Source organism: Somniosus microcephalus, unplaced genomic scaffold, assembly GCF_052327205.1.
Source record: "Somniosus microcephalus isolate GS21.2 unplaced genomic scaffold, FLI_Smic_1.0 unresolved_chr5, whole genome shotgun sequence".
Lineage (NCBI taxonomy): Eukaryota > Metazoa > Chordata > Chondrichthyes > Squaliformes > Somniosidae > Somniosus > Somniosus microcephalus.
The window spans coordinates 6,353,338-6,368,847 of record NW_028225183.1 but is presented as its reverse complement, the minus strand read 5'-3'; positions in this window follow the sequence as shown (position 1 = coordinate 6,368,847).

The following is a 15,510-nucleotide window of genomic DNA, read 5'->3' as shown; positions in this document are numbered from 1 at the left end:
TACAGACACTCACACACACACACATACAGACACTCACACACACACACATACAGACACTCACACACACACACATACAGACACTCACACACACACACATACAGACACTCACACACACACACATACAGACACTCACACACACACACATACAGACACTCACACACACACACATACAGACACTCACACACACACACATACAGACACTCACACACACACACATACAGACACTCACACACACACACATACAGACACTCACACACACACACATACATACAGACACTCACACACACACACATACAGACACACACACACACACATACAGACACACACACACACACATACAGGCACTCACACACACTCACATACACACACACAGACACACAGACACACACACACAGACACACACACACACACAGTTATATATATGGATTAATAGATCTGTCTGCGTCTCAATGTTTCAATTGGGAAGTCAATTTTCCACACGTGACACAATAACCTGTATTCATTCTGACCTGCTGTGTTTTTCCAGCATTTTCTGGGCCTTTTTTCAGATTGGCCGTACTTTGTTTGTTGTTTTGGCCACTGTCCAGTTTAGTAACACAGCGGAATCAGTACATTCTGATTATTACAGAATAGATCAGGTCACTGTGCAAGTTACACAGTGTACAGAGCAGCTTGTAAAATTCCTGCTTTTAGTGATGGGCAAGGACAGTTACACATGACTGAGTGACTTCATTGTGCAGCCTCCAGGCATCAACTTTACAACTATCAAAACTAAACCCAAATGTCTGTTAATCCAGAACACACATTAATTGGCCAGCGTGCTTCATCTGCTGCCATTCTGCTAGTCTGTGCTCCACCACTACAGGCCGATTACAATGACAGTTTGAAAAGTGTTACCTAATGCTTTATGTGTGTTAACCTAATTCCTGTCTCCACCGCTCTGTTTCTATTTGAATCTGCTTGTATTTGATTGTCTCAGTCTCTCTTTGCATATTCATCAGTCGTGGTCTTTCTCAGTCTCATTACTTCAATTCTCTTTTAATTTCTATCTATCGCTGTACTGTTTCTCCTTTTATGTCACCCTTTAAGATATCATTCACTGTCTCACTCTGTAACTCTATGTTGCTGCATGTCTTCATAGAATCTTACTGAATAGAATAAGGCCATTCAGCCCATTATGCCTGTGCCGGCCCTTTGAAAGATCTCTCCAATTCCTTATCTCCTCTGCTCTTTCCCCATAGCCCTGCAATGTTCTCTCCTTAGATTATGTATCCAATACCATTTTGAATGTTACTATTGGATCTGCTTCCACCATCCTTTCAGTCAGTGCCTTCCAGGTCATAACACGTCCCCCACATTTCGCTACATTAAAAATTCCTCTCGTCTCACCTGTGATTCACTTACCTATTACTTTATTGGTCTTCTCTCTGTCCCTGCCTTCTTTTACTCCTTTTTCCATTTCTCTCCCTCTCACTCTGGCTCGTTCTCTCCTCTCTGTCCAAGTTTTTTTTTTATCTTTCCACCCGCCTACAACTCTTTCTCTCTCTTTCTGTCTGCCTCTGAGTATCTCCGTGTCTCTGTCTGTCTCTCTCTTCCCTTTTACTCCTTATTTCCGTTTGCCTTTTCATCTCAGCCTTTAGGTACCATCCTGTTTGCCTCTCATTTTCTTTATTTATGTTTTGTCTATATCTTTCTTTCTATTACTAGTTGTGTCTCTTTCTATCTCTCTTCTCGCTCTGACATAATATATTTCGCTTTCTCTCCTTTCCATCTCTTGCATCTTTCTGTCGTTATTCCATCTCTCCCTTTACCCTCTATATCTTTCTCCCTCGTTTCTCTTTTCTTCTCATTTGATCTCTATTTTTGTGAGCCTTTCTGTGTTCTGTCACTCCATGCCCTCTTTTGTGCCTTTCTCTCTCTCTTCGTAACTCCTTTACTCAATCACTCTCTTCTTTATTCTCCCTGTGTCCTGTTTCTCTATTTACCATCTGTGCCTTCCTTTTTCTCCTTTTTTCCCTTTCTCTCTCTCTGTTCTATCTCAGTGTCACGGTTTCTCCCTATTTCTTCAGCTTTTCTTTACGGCAATTTACAGTGAACTTTAATTATTTGAGCACTGATTACATAACTGCATTACAAATTATTGCACGTTATTCGAAAATTATCATTGATAGCAATAAAAAGATTAACCCTATAATACGAAATTTGTGAATCAATATAAAGACACTATTAGCATCTGTTCAGACAGATATCAAGAAGTTATATCTGCCTACATAACAGTCGCCACACTGCAGAAGTAAATCATGGTGAAAAGTGTTTTGCCATATATTAATAAAAAAGGCCCTGCACAAATTCATTTTTATTAATTATATTGTAAATTTATAGACTAGAAAATAAACTTTGCTCGTTTGGTACTGTGCTCTCCTGTTTTGTTTCTTTCTGTGTCTCGAGTTCTCTTTGATGCCAATATTTTGTCTATAATAACATAAGAACTAGGAGCAGCAGGATGCTATGCAGCCCCTTGAGCCTGCGCCGCCATTCAATATGATCGTGGCTGAACTTTGTCATCAAATCCACTTCCCCGCCCTCTCCATATATCCCTTGATTCCATTAAAAACCCAAAATATATCAATCTCAGTCTTGATTATACTGAACAACTGAGCATCACAACCCTCTGGGGTAGAGAATTCCAAAGATTAACACCAGCTCAGTGAAGACATTTCTCCTCGTCTCATTACTAAATGGCCGACCTGTTATTCTGAGACTGTGACCCCGAGTTCTAGGCGCTCAAGCCGGGGGAATAGCTTCTCAGCTTCTCCCCTGTTAAGCCCTCATATAATGTTATACTTTTCAATGGGATCATCTCTCATTATTCTATACCTCCAGAGATTATGATGTCATTCTACTCAATCTCTCATCGTAGGGCAGCCCTCTCTTTTTCCAGCAATCAGTTCAGTGAACCTTTGTTGAACCTCCTCTAAGGCAAATATATTCTTCCTTAAGTAAGGCGACTAAAATGAACACAGAACTTCAGGTGTGGTATCATCAAAACCCAATGTAATTGCAGCATTAATTCCTTACTCGCACACATCAAGCTCCTTGAAATAAATGCTAATATACAACAACCACTGGATTCCCTTTATCTACATTGCTATTTAAACACTGCAAACATTTCTAATAGGTATATAAAGCAAAACAGAATACTTATACCTCAGATTAAGAGAGAGGGTGTTTTTTGAACAAGAGAAAGTTCAGAGAAATTGTTAGACAAATCGACAAATAAACGCAGAGAGGCAGAGTGAAAGTTAAACAGGAATAATACAGGCACACAAGGGCGATTACAAAGAGAGATACGTTAACCAAATGTTATTTTCTTTGTATGGTTTTCCGACGTGTATTTTTCCTCATTATATTTATCTCTTTCTATTTTTCTCCACAACAACTTTTGCCGGTTTTTTCTCTCTGCCTTCTCAGTGCTCCTACCCCTTTAATTTCTCCCACTCTCCCTCTTTCTATTCCGTTTCCTCTCGGTTTATCTCTATCCAATTCAACATCTACATCTCTTATTCTATGCTTCTTTACATATTTCGACTGGTCTCTTTCATTAACTTGTTTTCTCTGCAAGTCTATGCTCTGAAATCATTTTCACTTTCAAAAAAGTACAATATCCAAATCAGATTTCAGATAATTGCAGGGCTCTATGCTGCTAATATATAATGTAAATTCTGCCCAGTGAGGAGTGTAAGCAATGGACCAAGAAATAGGTTTCAGTGCTAGTGCCTGAAACCATTCAGCTCTTTCTATGATTTAATTAATTTAACAATTAGGTTGAGTGGGTATTTCACCGCGTTCTTCAGCTCCTCTCTGAATTTAGCCTGTGTCAGGACATAAATACACGTGTTGGTGCAGGAACTGAGAAGCTGAAGCATTATTGCTGTGTGTTCTGTGATCTAAAGAGGGTCAGCGTACGAGTAATAAAACCGAATATCTGCAATTCGCGTATAAATATTATACAAAACCTGGGTCACCCATAACAATATAAAACTGCCGGTTATACTGAAGAGTAAAACAATGGATTTCCATCGGTTCTCCCTCTCTGGGTCCTTGTGATTCTCTCCATCGCTGCAGCCCCGGAGCCCCTTGCGGACTCGACTGGCCGCTAAAATACGTCTGACCGTCAGAACATTGAGCAGCAAAATCAGAACGAATGGAACACAAGGGGTTAAAATGAGTTGAAACAACTCAAATGCTCCACATAACGGGGACGTATAGAAGCTCGGTTCAGGGACACAATACCAGTGAACATTATCAACTATATATTCAGCTTCATATTTGAAGTACCAGGGGACAGATTCCAAACTGCCCAGCACACTCACTGCCCCGATAACCACTGCCGCCGTTTTCTCGGTGCAATATTTTGCTTTCAGCTTCTCACAACAAATGGCCACAAATCCATCAAACGTGAAAGCGACTGTGAGCCAAACAGAAACCGTGGTATTTGAAATAATCAGTATGTAAATAAATCTACACACGGGAGTATTGTTCAGGAATAAATATGGGAAATAAATCTGACCAAACCACTTCAATATGGGATCAGAGATTACGGCCAGGAGATCAGCCGCTGCCATTCCCACCAGGTAACGGGTGATACACCTGGAGAGGCTGCACTTTCCTCGGGACAGGATCACAATTGCCACCAAGTTAACTGTAAGAGAGAGAGAACGAAGCAGAGAAATTACTGATCAGGCCTAGAGCCAAAGAAGCAGCATGACAGGATCTGGGCTGAAATTTCCAGCTTTGTTGCTGCATCGAACGGTGGAAACTGATTCATGGACCTGGGCCGCGCTTTCGGGCAGATAAATGTTTTAAATACAATTATCGTTAATCAATTTGCGAAATGGGTAAAATATGAGAATCATTTGGGCACCGGATTCACTGGAAGGGCCGAGTGAGGGTGCCGTGCCAGTGGGGAATGGAAATTGGATTTGAGGAGCGGGAATCGAAATGGTTAAATCCGGATTTGGCCTCCCGATTGAAGGCCGGGCAGGTTTTGGGAGAGGCGAACGTGAAAGTGGTCTGTTGCTTTGGGTCAAGAGAGCCGAAAGGGGCTGGCTCTAAATGGGAAATGCCGAGAGCCATGGCGGTGAATTTGAGGCTTCGGATTGGATTGGAAGAGGAAGCTGGAGGCCGAGCCAGTGAGTGAGATTGCGATGGAGAGAAGGAAAAGGACATGTGGGAGCTGGAGGGTAGTCAGGAACAGAGAGTCTGGGAAAGTGGGCAAACTCTAGCAACGGATGAGGAGACATAGTATTCAATGCAGGGGGGAGAGGCTGGGATTCACAGGGAGAGACTGCAGCAGAGTGATTGTAGACATTAAGGTATAGGTACCAGTAACACAACTCAATTAGTCCTTTGAAACATTAATTTATGTGTTTAATGTTGTCAGCTCCTTGGGTATAACATGTGGACATATAATTTACTCAGCACATTCAGTTACATCAATGCAAATTCAACTATATCAGTTACATAAAACTCATTTTTATTGAATTCGGCTGATGCACAGCTTTTAAAATCCACTATTCTAATAATCCATTATGATCAATAAATAATGGAAACTATATTTGAAATAAATTTGTATTATGTGCATGGATAAGCCATAAAGTAACGAAAAAAATAATCACCAGAACAGACGGTGGCTCTCATGGATAAACACAGAGAAGTGGGAATACAAGGGAATTCTCACCCAATCTGACCACACCCGAATAACACCCTGAAGTAACATCTACTTTTAATGGTACTCGAACTTTCAGTAGCTCTTTCTCACTTGCGCACAAACATTTCCTTCTCGCTGTCATTCTCCCTCTCTCTTCCTCTATCGCTCCTCTATCTTTCTGCACTGTCTGTGCTCTCTGCGCCAAATCTCTTTTTGAGATCCGATTCAATCGTAACATCCTACGACTGCATTCTGCACACCATCTTCGTGCTATGTGATGCTATCCTCAGGATCAGTTTGTTCAATGGGGAAGCCTCTGTGAATAATTAATGTCTCTACAGTTGATCCAAATCTCCTCCAGACAGAAATCACAATAATTGAAGACACCCTCCTGTAATTATAAAGTACAGTGTTAGATGGCACGATTGCACAAGTAACAAAACGCCAACCTCACTGCCGCTGTGTATAATCTGCAGATCAATAAAAGGGCTCATTTTCCAACAGATAGAAGTGCAACCTGATACAACATAACCTGAAGATATTAATGTTTACAATGAAGTCCAATGACATTCAGTGAATCCATCCATACTAAAGCAGAGAAGGAGATGCAAATGTGTCAGCAACAAATGCAGTTCAGTCGCCAGACCTCTGATGTGGCGTCAGATACACACAGTGAAATAATATTTCATAACAGTGATAACCAATACACACACTGAAATCATAATTAATCTCTGATGTTTAATTAGGAAGGGAGGAGATTGCGCTGCCTCCTTGTAACACTGAGACCGGGAGCTGTCTCATTATCAATCACTGAATAAACATTTACAAAAAAATATTCCAGGCAGGCTTAATTCACAGCATGGAACTGTTAAAAGCTACAGACGGGATGATAGCTGCATTTAACCCAGACTCCTGATTTCAATTCATTAAGTACATAATTTAGTCCAGTAACAATGCCATAGTTTTATAAACAATTATCATTATAGATATAATGCAACTGCTACAAGACCGAAAGAGCAGGGAGACCGGACATTCCATTCTTCCACTGGTTGAAGTGAAGGGGCTGCGAGTAAAACATTACCAAGTGAAGGAGCACAGTTAACACCGATTTATATCATTAACAGAAAAGGTAACTGCTTACCAGTAACTCCAACGGCTGCAAGAACAGGATAGTAAAATGTCTTCCATCTGATAGATTACTGGATATCCCATTTCTGTGAGAAGCGGCGACTTCTGTTGGAGTGGAACCCACCGCTCTGGCAGGCTCTCTGAGCTGATCCAGTCCAATGGGCCCTGATTTATACCGAGGATAAGTCTCCACTGACACTGACAAGTTATACCCCTTATCATTGCTATTAATTACAGTCACTTGAACAAACACATTGGGCGGGATTTTGCTACGGCGGGCGGGTTGGGGTTGGGGTCGTGTTCCCCACATTTCGGGCTGGATTTTCCTAAATTCGTGTCTGCTGGTCCCGACTCCGTCCCGCCTCCAGGAGGCGGGATAGGCCCTTAAGGCCCTGAACAAGCCCTCAATTGGCTCTCTAATCCCAACTGGCTTGAGGAGTAGCAGCTGCAGCTCAACCACTAAATGGCAGATTTGAACAGGCTTTAATTGCAGGTGGCATAACTTTGCTCTCACAGGTCTGGGGGATCTTTCAGAAGGCTTCCCAAAGCTCTGGAAGTTAGCAGCCTGACAACCATCTCCAGTGTGACCTCCTGGGAAACACCTCTCGCCACCTTCACTGAGCGCTTCCTCAACTGAGGCATCTACCAGAAGCATGGGAGCTGTTTTTGGCCTGCCCTTCTGGATATTACATGAGGCCGCCCAACAGCAGCAGCAACAACAGTTGCGCCAAGCTGCTGATGCCCCACCTGAGGATGCACAGGCCAGAAGGGGCCAGCGCATGGAAGTCCGTCGGCGCAGGAGATGCCCCCCAAGCAGGGTCTACAGACGCAGGGTCAGCTACCTCGACATGTCTCAGCGGGAGTGCCAAAGGCGGCTCCGACTTTCGCGAGAGATAGTGGCTGACATCTGCGCAATGCTGCAGCAAGACCTGGAGCCCACAGGAGCAGCTGGACACCTCTTATCAGTGGCCGTCAAAGTCACGATCGCACTCAAATTTTTTGCCTCAGGCTCATTCCAGGGATCAGCAGCAGCCATCAGCGGCGTCTCACAAGCGGCCGCACACACCTGCATCAAGCAGGTAACCGATGCCCTCTTTGCCATCGCGCACAATCACATCCATTTCACCAACGATCTAGCAAGTGTCATGGCGAGAGCGGATGGATTTGCGAATCTTGCAGGCTTTCCAAGCGTGCAGGGCATCGTTGATTGCACACATGTGGCCCTTAAGGCCCCCCATCGCAATCCTGGTATATTTGTCAACTGCAAGGGCTTCCACTCCCTGAACGTTCAGCTGGTGTGTAACCACAAGAAGGAAATTTTGCATGTTTGTGCCAAGTACCCTGGCAGTTGCCATGACTCCCTCATACTGCGCCAGTCTACTGTGCCTCCGCTATTCAGTCCGCCAGACCAACTTAACAGATGGCTACTTGGAGACAAGGGCTATCCCGTGTGGACGTGGCTACTGACGCCGCTGAGTAGCCCATCCAACGCAGCTGAGGAGAACTACAACTCCAGCCACCTTTCCACCAGAGTCATGATCGAGCAGACCATTGGTCTGCTGAAGATGCGCTTCAGATGCCTGGATAGATCAGGTGGAGCCCTGCAATACTCAGCAGCCAGGGTCTCCAGAATCGTTGTGGTTTGCTGTGTGCTTCACAACATGGCACAGCGTCGTGGCTTGCAGATGGCCGAGAACCAAGTGGCTCCTGACATATCCTCCTCAGATGAGGAGGAGGAGGAGGGGGAGGAGGAGAGCGAAGATGAACATCTTGCAGAGGCTCATCAACCAGCGGCAGCAGTGCATGAGAACATTGGTGGCCGGCATGCAAGGGACGCGCTCATAGTGGCCAGATTTGCTGAGCCTCGCCCTTGAGGGACTAGTGCCTCGCATCCTTTTACCTGAGCACCGACAATAGCCAGGGAGCAGCTGAGTTCTAGCGATGTGACCACCATACTGACCTCAAAGTGAAAGTCCCATTCGCGAAATGACACACGCCACAACTACAGCAGTAGCCAACAGATGTTTTAATCACATTATTCTGATGGCTTTCAACCATAACACATTAAATTCCACCCAAGTGACTACCCTTGTGGCTATTTGTGCAGTTTATTTCTCTTATGCGTGCTCCTACATAGTGGTACCCCAGTGGCATCAGCAGATGTGGAGGCCCCTTGCTCACTTCCTTGCTGCTAATGTCTGGACACCTTTGGCGGGCGTCCTCTGGGTCTGCGAGCCTGTAAGGGCTGTGCAGCAGTCTGCTGCTCCTGCGGCTGTGCAGGGGTTGAGACGCCGATCTCACTTGGGTGCTGACTCAGGTGGGGCTCTGACCGAGGACTTGTCAGTGGCATGGAAATTTGAGCGCTGGGAGAGGAGCCCCCACCTCCTTGTTCGCTGCCACCATCATCCCTCTCATGGGTCAGGTCCCCCTCAGCACTTGCAAGTGGCGAGATAGCACCTTGCTGCACATCAGGGGAGCCATGGGGACCCGTGTCGGGACTGGCAGTCCTTCTCAGAGGGACTGCCATGAAGGTCTGGTTTCTCCGTTCAATAGCTGCACATTGCTCCTCCAGAGATGTCAGTCTAGTCTGAACACTCACCATGTTTTCATCACTCGCTTGACGTATCTCCTCCATGGCCGTAGCCAGCCTTTCCACAGAGGTTGCCATCCTTTCCGTGGTAATGCGTTGATGCGCCAATGACCCCACAAAGGCTCTGCTCGCGTTAGCGGTGGACTCCTCCATTCGCTCCGCACTCACAGCAGCCCTGGAGGCAAAACCTGCCAGAGACTCCTGCATATTTTCCTGGAGTGCTATCACCGCGGATACTGTGGATCGACCCAGAGGCAGAGGGTCGACATGCAGCTGAGCCGAGCTGGGAGAGTGCTGCGCCCTCCGACTAGGCCTCTCCACTGCTGTACCTGTCTCCACCATCTGCTGGGACTCACTTGTGAGCTGTGATACACCAGGTGACGACACTACTCTATGTCCCGAAGGTCCCACCGAGGTGTCAGATTCCGCGCTGGTGCTGGGTGCTTTGCCTTCTGCTGACGCTGCGCCCTCAGAGGTTGCAGCTTCCTCTGAGGAGTCTCGTAGCTGAGGCTGAACCTCCTCCTGCGTCCTGGAGATGGGAGCTTGCGATGGACCTGTGGGGGAGTAAAGGAAAGTGTCAGAGATGAGAGGCCAGGGTTACCTGCACAGTGCTTATTGCAGATGATCAGAGGTCCATCTGTTAGAGCTTCCAAGTCATTATCAGCGAGTCATGCAATGCAAATGAGAGAGTTGGAAAACTCTTCTGTCACCAGCTTGCTCTGCTGCACCGGTCTCTCCGTCCCCCACTTGTGTGTCGTCCTGGACTCCGATGATCTCCAGGACCGCCTCCTCCCATGGGGTCAGCTGGGCTAAGGAGGCTGCCCCTCCCCCTGGCTTGGCTCGCTCTGCTCGGTTGTCAGCTCTCTTTTCCTGCAATGGGGGAGACAAGTGGAGTTTGAGCGAGAATGAATGAGTGAGTGTAGAGAATCGATGGCATAGATGCTTAGAAGGAGAGAAAGATGGAGTGAGATGGCAAGACCAAGGGCCCTCCCTATGTGATGTATGTTGCTTTCATAGCATGACAGTGATAGGGAGTGTGAGGGCTGCATAGTCCATTAGTTAGGTGAATGTGATCATAGAGAGCGAGGGAGTGGGAAAGGGTGCATGGATGTCAGTGCCAAGTGGGATGTGGAGGAAGAGATTGGTAAAGCTGAGAGCTGGCGAGGAAAGGCAATGGGGATCAGATTAAGAGTGATGGGAACATCATACTCACTTTTCCAGTGCGCAGAAGGTCATGGAAGCGTTTGCGACATTGTCTCCATGTTCTGATGGTATTGCTGGTGTCGTTCACTTGCTCTGCCACCCTCAGCCACAGAGCCTTGGTTTGCTTCTTCCTCCCCGAGGAGGGGAAGAGCACCTCCCTGCTCTTTTTCGCTCCCTCCACCAATGCCTGGAGGGCTGCCTCGTCAAATCTGGGGGATGCCTTCCTCCGACGTGTCGCCATGACTGATGATGTTCGAAGCAGCTGCTTGGGCGAGAAGCTTGGCAGTCTGCTGAAGTCAGGAAGGCTTGTGGAAGCCCTTAAATGAAGCAGCAGTGATGATGTCACGTGAAAAGCTCTCAGGCTAGGGGTTCCCATTCGTGGGGAATCAATTGGGCTATTAAATCAAAATTGCATCAGTTAGAGCTTCCAAGTCATTTGTGGGATTTTGCTACGGGGGCGGGTTTCCCACACGAATTCTGCACGATGTGGGAAATTGATGCAATTTTGATTTAACAGCCCAATTGATTGCCCACTTGTGGGAACCCCTAGCCAGAGAGCTATTAAGTTATGAAGATCGCCTCTGATTTGCAGGCAGCATGGCGGTTAGCACTGTTGTATCACAGCGCTAGAGACCCGGGTTCGAATCCGGCCTCGGGTGACTGTCTCTGTGGAGTTTACACATTCTCACCGTGTTTGCGTGGATGTGCACGTTGATTGGCTATGATAAATTGGCCCTGGCAGCTGCTGCTGCCATCATCAGTCATGGCGACACATCGGAGTAAGGTGTGACGAGGCAGCCAATCAACCTAACCCGCCCATCTTTGGACTGTGGGAGGAAACCGGAGCCCCCGGAGAAAACCCACGCAAACATGGGGAGAATGTGCAAACTCCACACAGACAGTCACAGTCAGCTGAGGCCGGATTCGATCCCGGGTCCCTGGCTTTGTAAGGCAACAGTGCTAACCACTATGCCACCGTGCTGCCTGGAACATTGCGGACGGAAGTCGGATGGGAATGGATTCGGCCTCCTTACTGGGGCTTAGAGTGCCGCTTTCCCGCTTTGGGAACTGAGTTGGGGTCGGCAAATGGCCTTGTGCATTGTCTGAAACACTGGTTACTGAGTTGTCAAGGTAGGAAATCATAAACCAAAAGGGCAACTCATTAACTGAAACTTGAACATCGACAACTGGTTAACCAAAAGTCAGAGCGACAAACGATAAACCAAAAGGGCAACTCATTAACTGAATACTTGGCATTCACATTGGGGACGGAAGTCCTATGGGAATGGATTCGGCCGCCTTACCGGGCTTCGGTTGCTGCTTTCCCGCTTGGCGAACCGAGTTGGGGTCGTCAAATGGCCTTGTGCAGTTTCTGAAACACTGGTTAATGAGTTGTCAAGGTAGGAAATCATAAACCAAAAGGGCAACTCATTAACTGAAATTTGAACATCGACAACTGGGTAACCAAAAGTCAGAGCGACAAATGATTAACCAAGGAGGCAACTCATTAACTGAATACTTGGCATTCACATTGGGGACGGAAGTCTGGATGGGAATGTATTCAGCCGCCTTACCGGGGCTTTGGGTGCTCCTTTCCCTTGGGGAACGTTGGGGTCGTCAAATGGCCTTGTGTGCATTTTCTGAAACAAGGGTGGCGTTCGACCGGGCAAGCCAAGACAAGTCGAATGGTGGCAAAACCGCCTCGCTCCGCTGCGTGAGTGCCGAGATATGAGCTTTCAAAGTGGGGCCGGGGGTCGGATCTCAGCTAGCGGGAAAAAAATCGCCGAAGCCGACCGAAATAAAAAATTAAAATTTGGACGTCGGCCGAGGTGTCATTCGAATGGGCAAGCGAAGCCGAGTCTAGCGCTGTGAAAACCGCTTCAATCCGCTGCGTGAGTGCGGAGATATGAGCTTTCAAAGTGGGGCCGGGGGTCGGATCTCACCAGGCCGGGAAAAAAATGGCCGATGCGGCCGAAATAAAAAACATTTTTTCTCGAGTCTTGGTCTGTTTTCCAGATTACTGTCTAGGTCCTCCAGGTCTGCAGAGACCGACCCGGGCTGCCGTCCAACCGACTTTTAACCCTTTTTGGGTGGAAATTTATTTCCATTTTTAACCAATTTTCGGGTTTTTGGTCGGGCTTAAAAACGGCAGCCTGACGCCCGGCAGAGGCCGGGGCTTCGGCTCCCTTGCGTAAGGGACCGTATACGAAACGATTAAAGCCGAAAAATCCGAGTTCAGAGCGGGAAAATTTATTCCCGAAATCGGCCGAAAAATTAAAAAATTCTCCTTTTCCGCCAAGAAGGGCGGCATTCGAACGGGCACGGGAAGCCGCGTCGAACGGTGCAAAAACGGCTTGGCTCCGACGCGGGAGTGCGGAGATATGGCCATTCAAATTTGTACTGGAAGTACAGAAGGGAAAAGATTTGACCGCCTTTTGCGGGCCTCCCGTGATGCTTTCCGGCTTGGGAAAGTGAGTTGCTCCCGGCAAATTGACATGTGCATTTAACGATTTCGAGACATGATTAACCAAGGTGTGGAGATGCCGGAGTTGGACTGGGGTGGACAAATGTAAGAAGTCACACAACACCAGGTTATAGTCCAACAGCTTTATTTGAAATCACAAGCTTTCGGAGCGCTGCTCCTTCATCAGGTGAAGTGGAGAAATGCATAAAGACACAGCTTATATAGTCAGAGAATCATGTCAGATGTTTACAGGTAACCTTTCTAACTGCCATTTATCACACCTCGGCAGAGAGATAATCACAGCAGTCAAAGGTGTGAATGGTGTCCAAACAGGTCAGTCAGGGAAACATTACATCAAAGAACAATGAGGTGGGGTCACAAGGGGTCAAATATTGCAGATGCTGGGGTCTGTATGAAAAACAAAAAAACAGACAAAAAACATTTTTTTTGGCCGGAAATCACAGCAGGTCCGGTCGCATCTGTGTAGAGAGAACAAGCCAATGTCGACTCGAGTCTGGATGACCCTGCATCAGGTGGGGTTACATGTAGCGTGACATGAACCCAAGATCTCGGTTGAGGCCGTCCTCATGGGTGCGGAACTTGGCTATCAGTTTCTGCTCGACGATTTTGCGTTGTCGTGTGTCTCAAAGGCCACCTTGGAGAATGCTTACCCGAAGATCGGAGGCTGAATGTCCTTGACTGCTGAAGTGTTCCCCGATTGGGAGGGAACACTCCTGCCTGGTGATTGTTGCGCGGTGTCCGTTCATCCGTTGTCGCAGTGTCTGCATGGTATCGCCGATGTACCATGCTCCGGGGCATCCTTTCCTGCAATGTATGAGGTAGACAACGTTGGCCGAGTCACATGAGTATGTACCATGTACCTGGTGGGTGGTGTCCTCACGTGTGATGATGGTATCTGTGTTGATGATCTGGCATGTCTTGCAGAGGTTGCTGTGGCAGGGTTGTGTGGTGCCGTGGTCGCTGTTCTCCTGAAAGCTAGGTAATTTGCTGCGAACGATGGTCTGTTTGAGGTTAGGCGGCTGTTTGAAAGCGAGTAGTGGAGGCGTGGGGATGGCCTTAGCGAGGTGTTCGTCGTCATCGATGACATGTTGAAGGCTGCGAAGAACATGGCGTAGTTTCTCCGCTCCGGGGAAGTACTGGACGAGGAAGGGTACTCTGTTGGTTGTGTCCCGTGTTTGTCTTCTGAGGAGGTCTATGTGATTTTTCGCTGTGGCCCATCGGAACTGTCGATCGACGAGTCGAGCATCATATCCCGTTCTTACAAGGGCGTCTTTCAGTGTCTGTAGGTGTCCATCGCGTTCCTCCTTGTCTGAGCAGATCCTGTGTATTCGCAGGGCTTGTCCATAGGGGATGGCTTCTTTAACGTGGTTAGGGTGGAAGCTGGAGAAGTGAAGCTTCGTGAGGTTGTCCGTGGGCTTGCGGTAGAGTGAAGTGCTGAGGTGTCCGTCTTTGATGGAGATTCGTGTGTCCAGGAATGAGACTGATTCTGAGGAGTAGTCCATGGTGAGTTTGATGGTGGGATGGAACTTGTTGATGTTATCGTGTAGTCTTTTCAGTGATTCTTCGCCATGGGTCCATAGGAAGAAAATGTCGTCGATGTATCTGGTGTATAGCGTTGGTTGGAGATCCTGTGCAGCGAAGAAGTCTTGCTCGAACTTGTGCATGAAGATATTTGCGTATTGGGGTATAGGTTACCTGTAAACATCTGACATGATTCTCTGACTATATAAGCTGTGTCTTTATGCATTTCTCCACTTCACCTGAAGAAGGAGCAGCGCTCCGAAAGCTTGTGATTTCAAATAAAGCTGTTGGACTATAACCTGGTGTTGTGTGACTTCTTACATGATTAACCAAAACACGGAAGTCCGATGGGAAAAGATTCGGGCCCTTTAAGCGGGCCTCGGATGATGCTTTCCGGCTTGGGGAAGTGAGTTGCTCCCGCCAAATTGACATGTGTCATTTCTGGCAAGTGTCTCCGAACATAGTTTATGAGTTGGAGTTCGGGAAATCATTAACCAAGACGGAAGTCCCGATGAAGAAAAAAAAAAGGGCCATTTGCGGCGATTTGGGTGCTCCTGGTCGGATAGAGGTGGCCGTTTGACCCGCTGATTTGACACTTGTCATTTCTAGCAGGGGGGGTTGGCGGGGTACCTGGAGAATTGTAGGAGGTGGTTTTTCGAGACTTGGTCTGTTTTCCAGATTACTGTCTAGGGCCTCCAGGTCTGCAGAGACCAACCCGGGCTGCCGTCCAACCGACTTTTAACCCTTTTTGGGTGGAAATTTATTTCCATTTTTAACCAATTTTCGGGTTTTTGGTCGGGCTTAAAAAATGGCAGCCTGACGCCTGGCAGAGGCCGGGGCTTCGGCTCCCCTTGTGTAAGGGACCGTATTCGA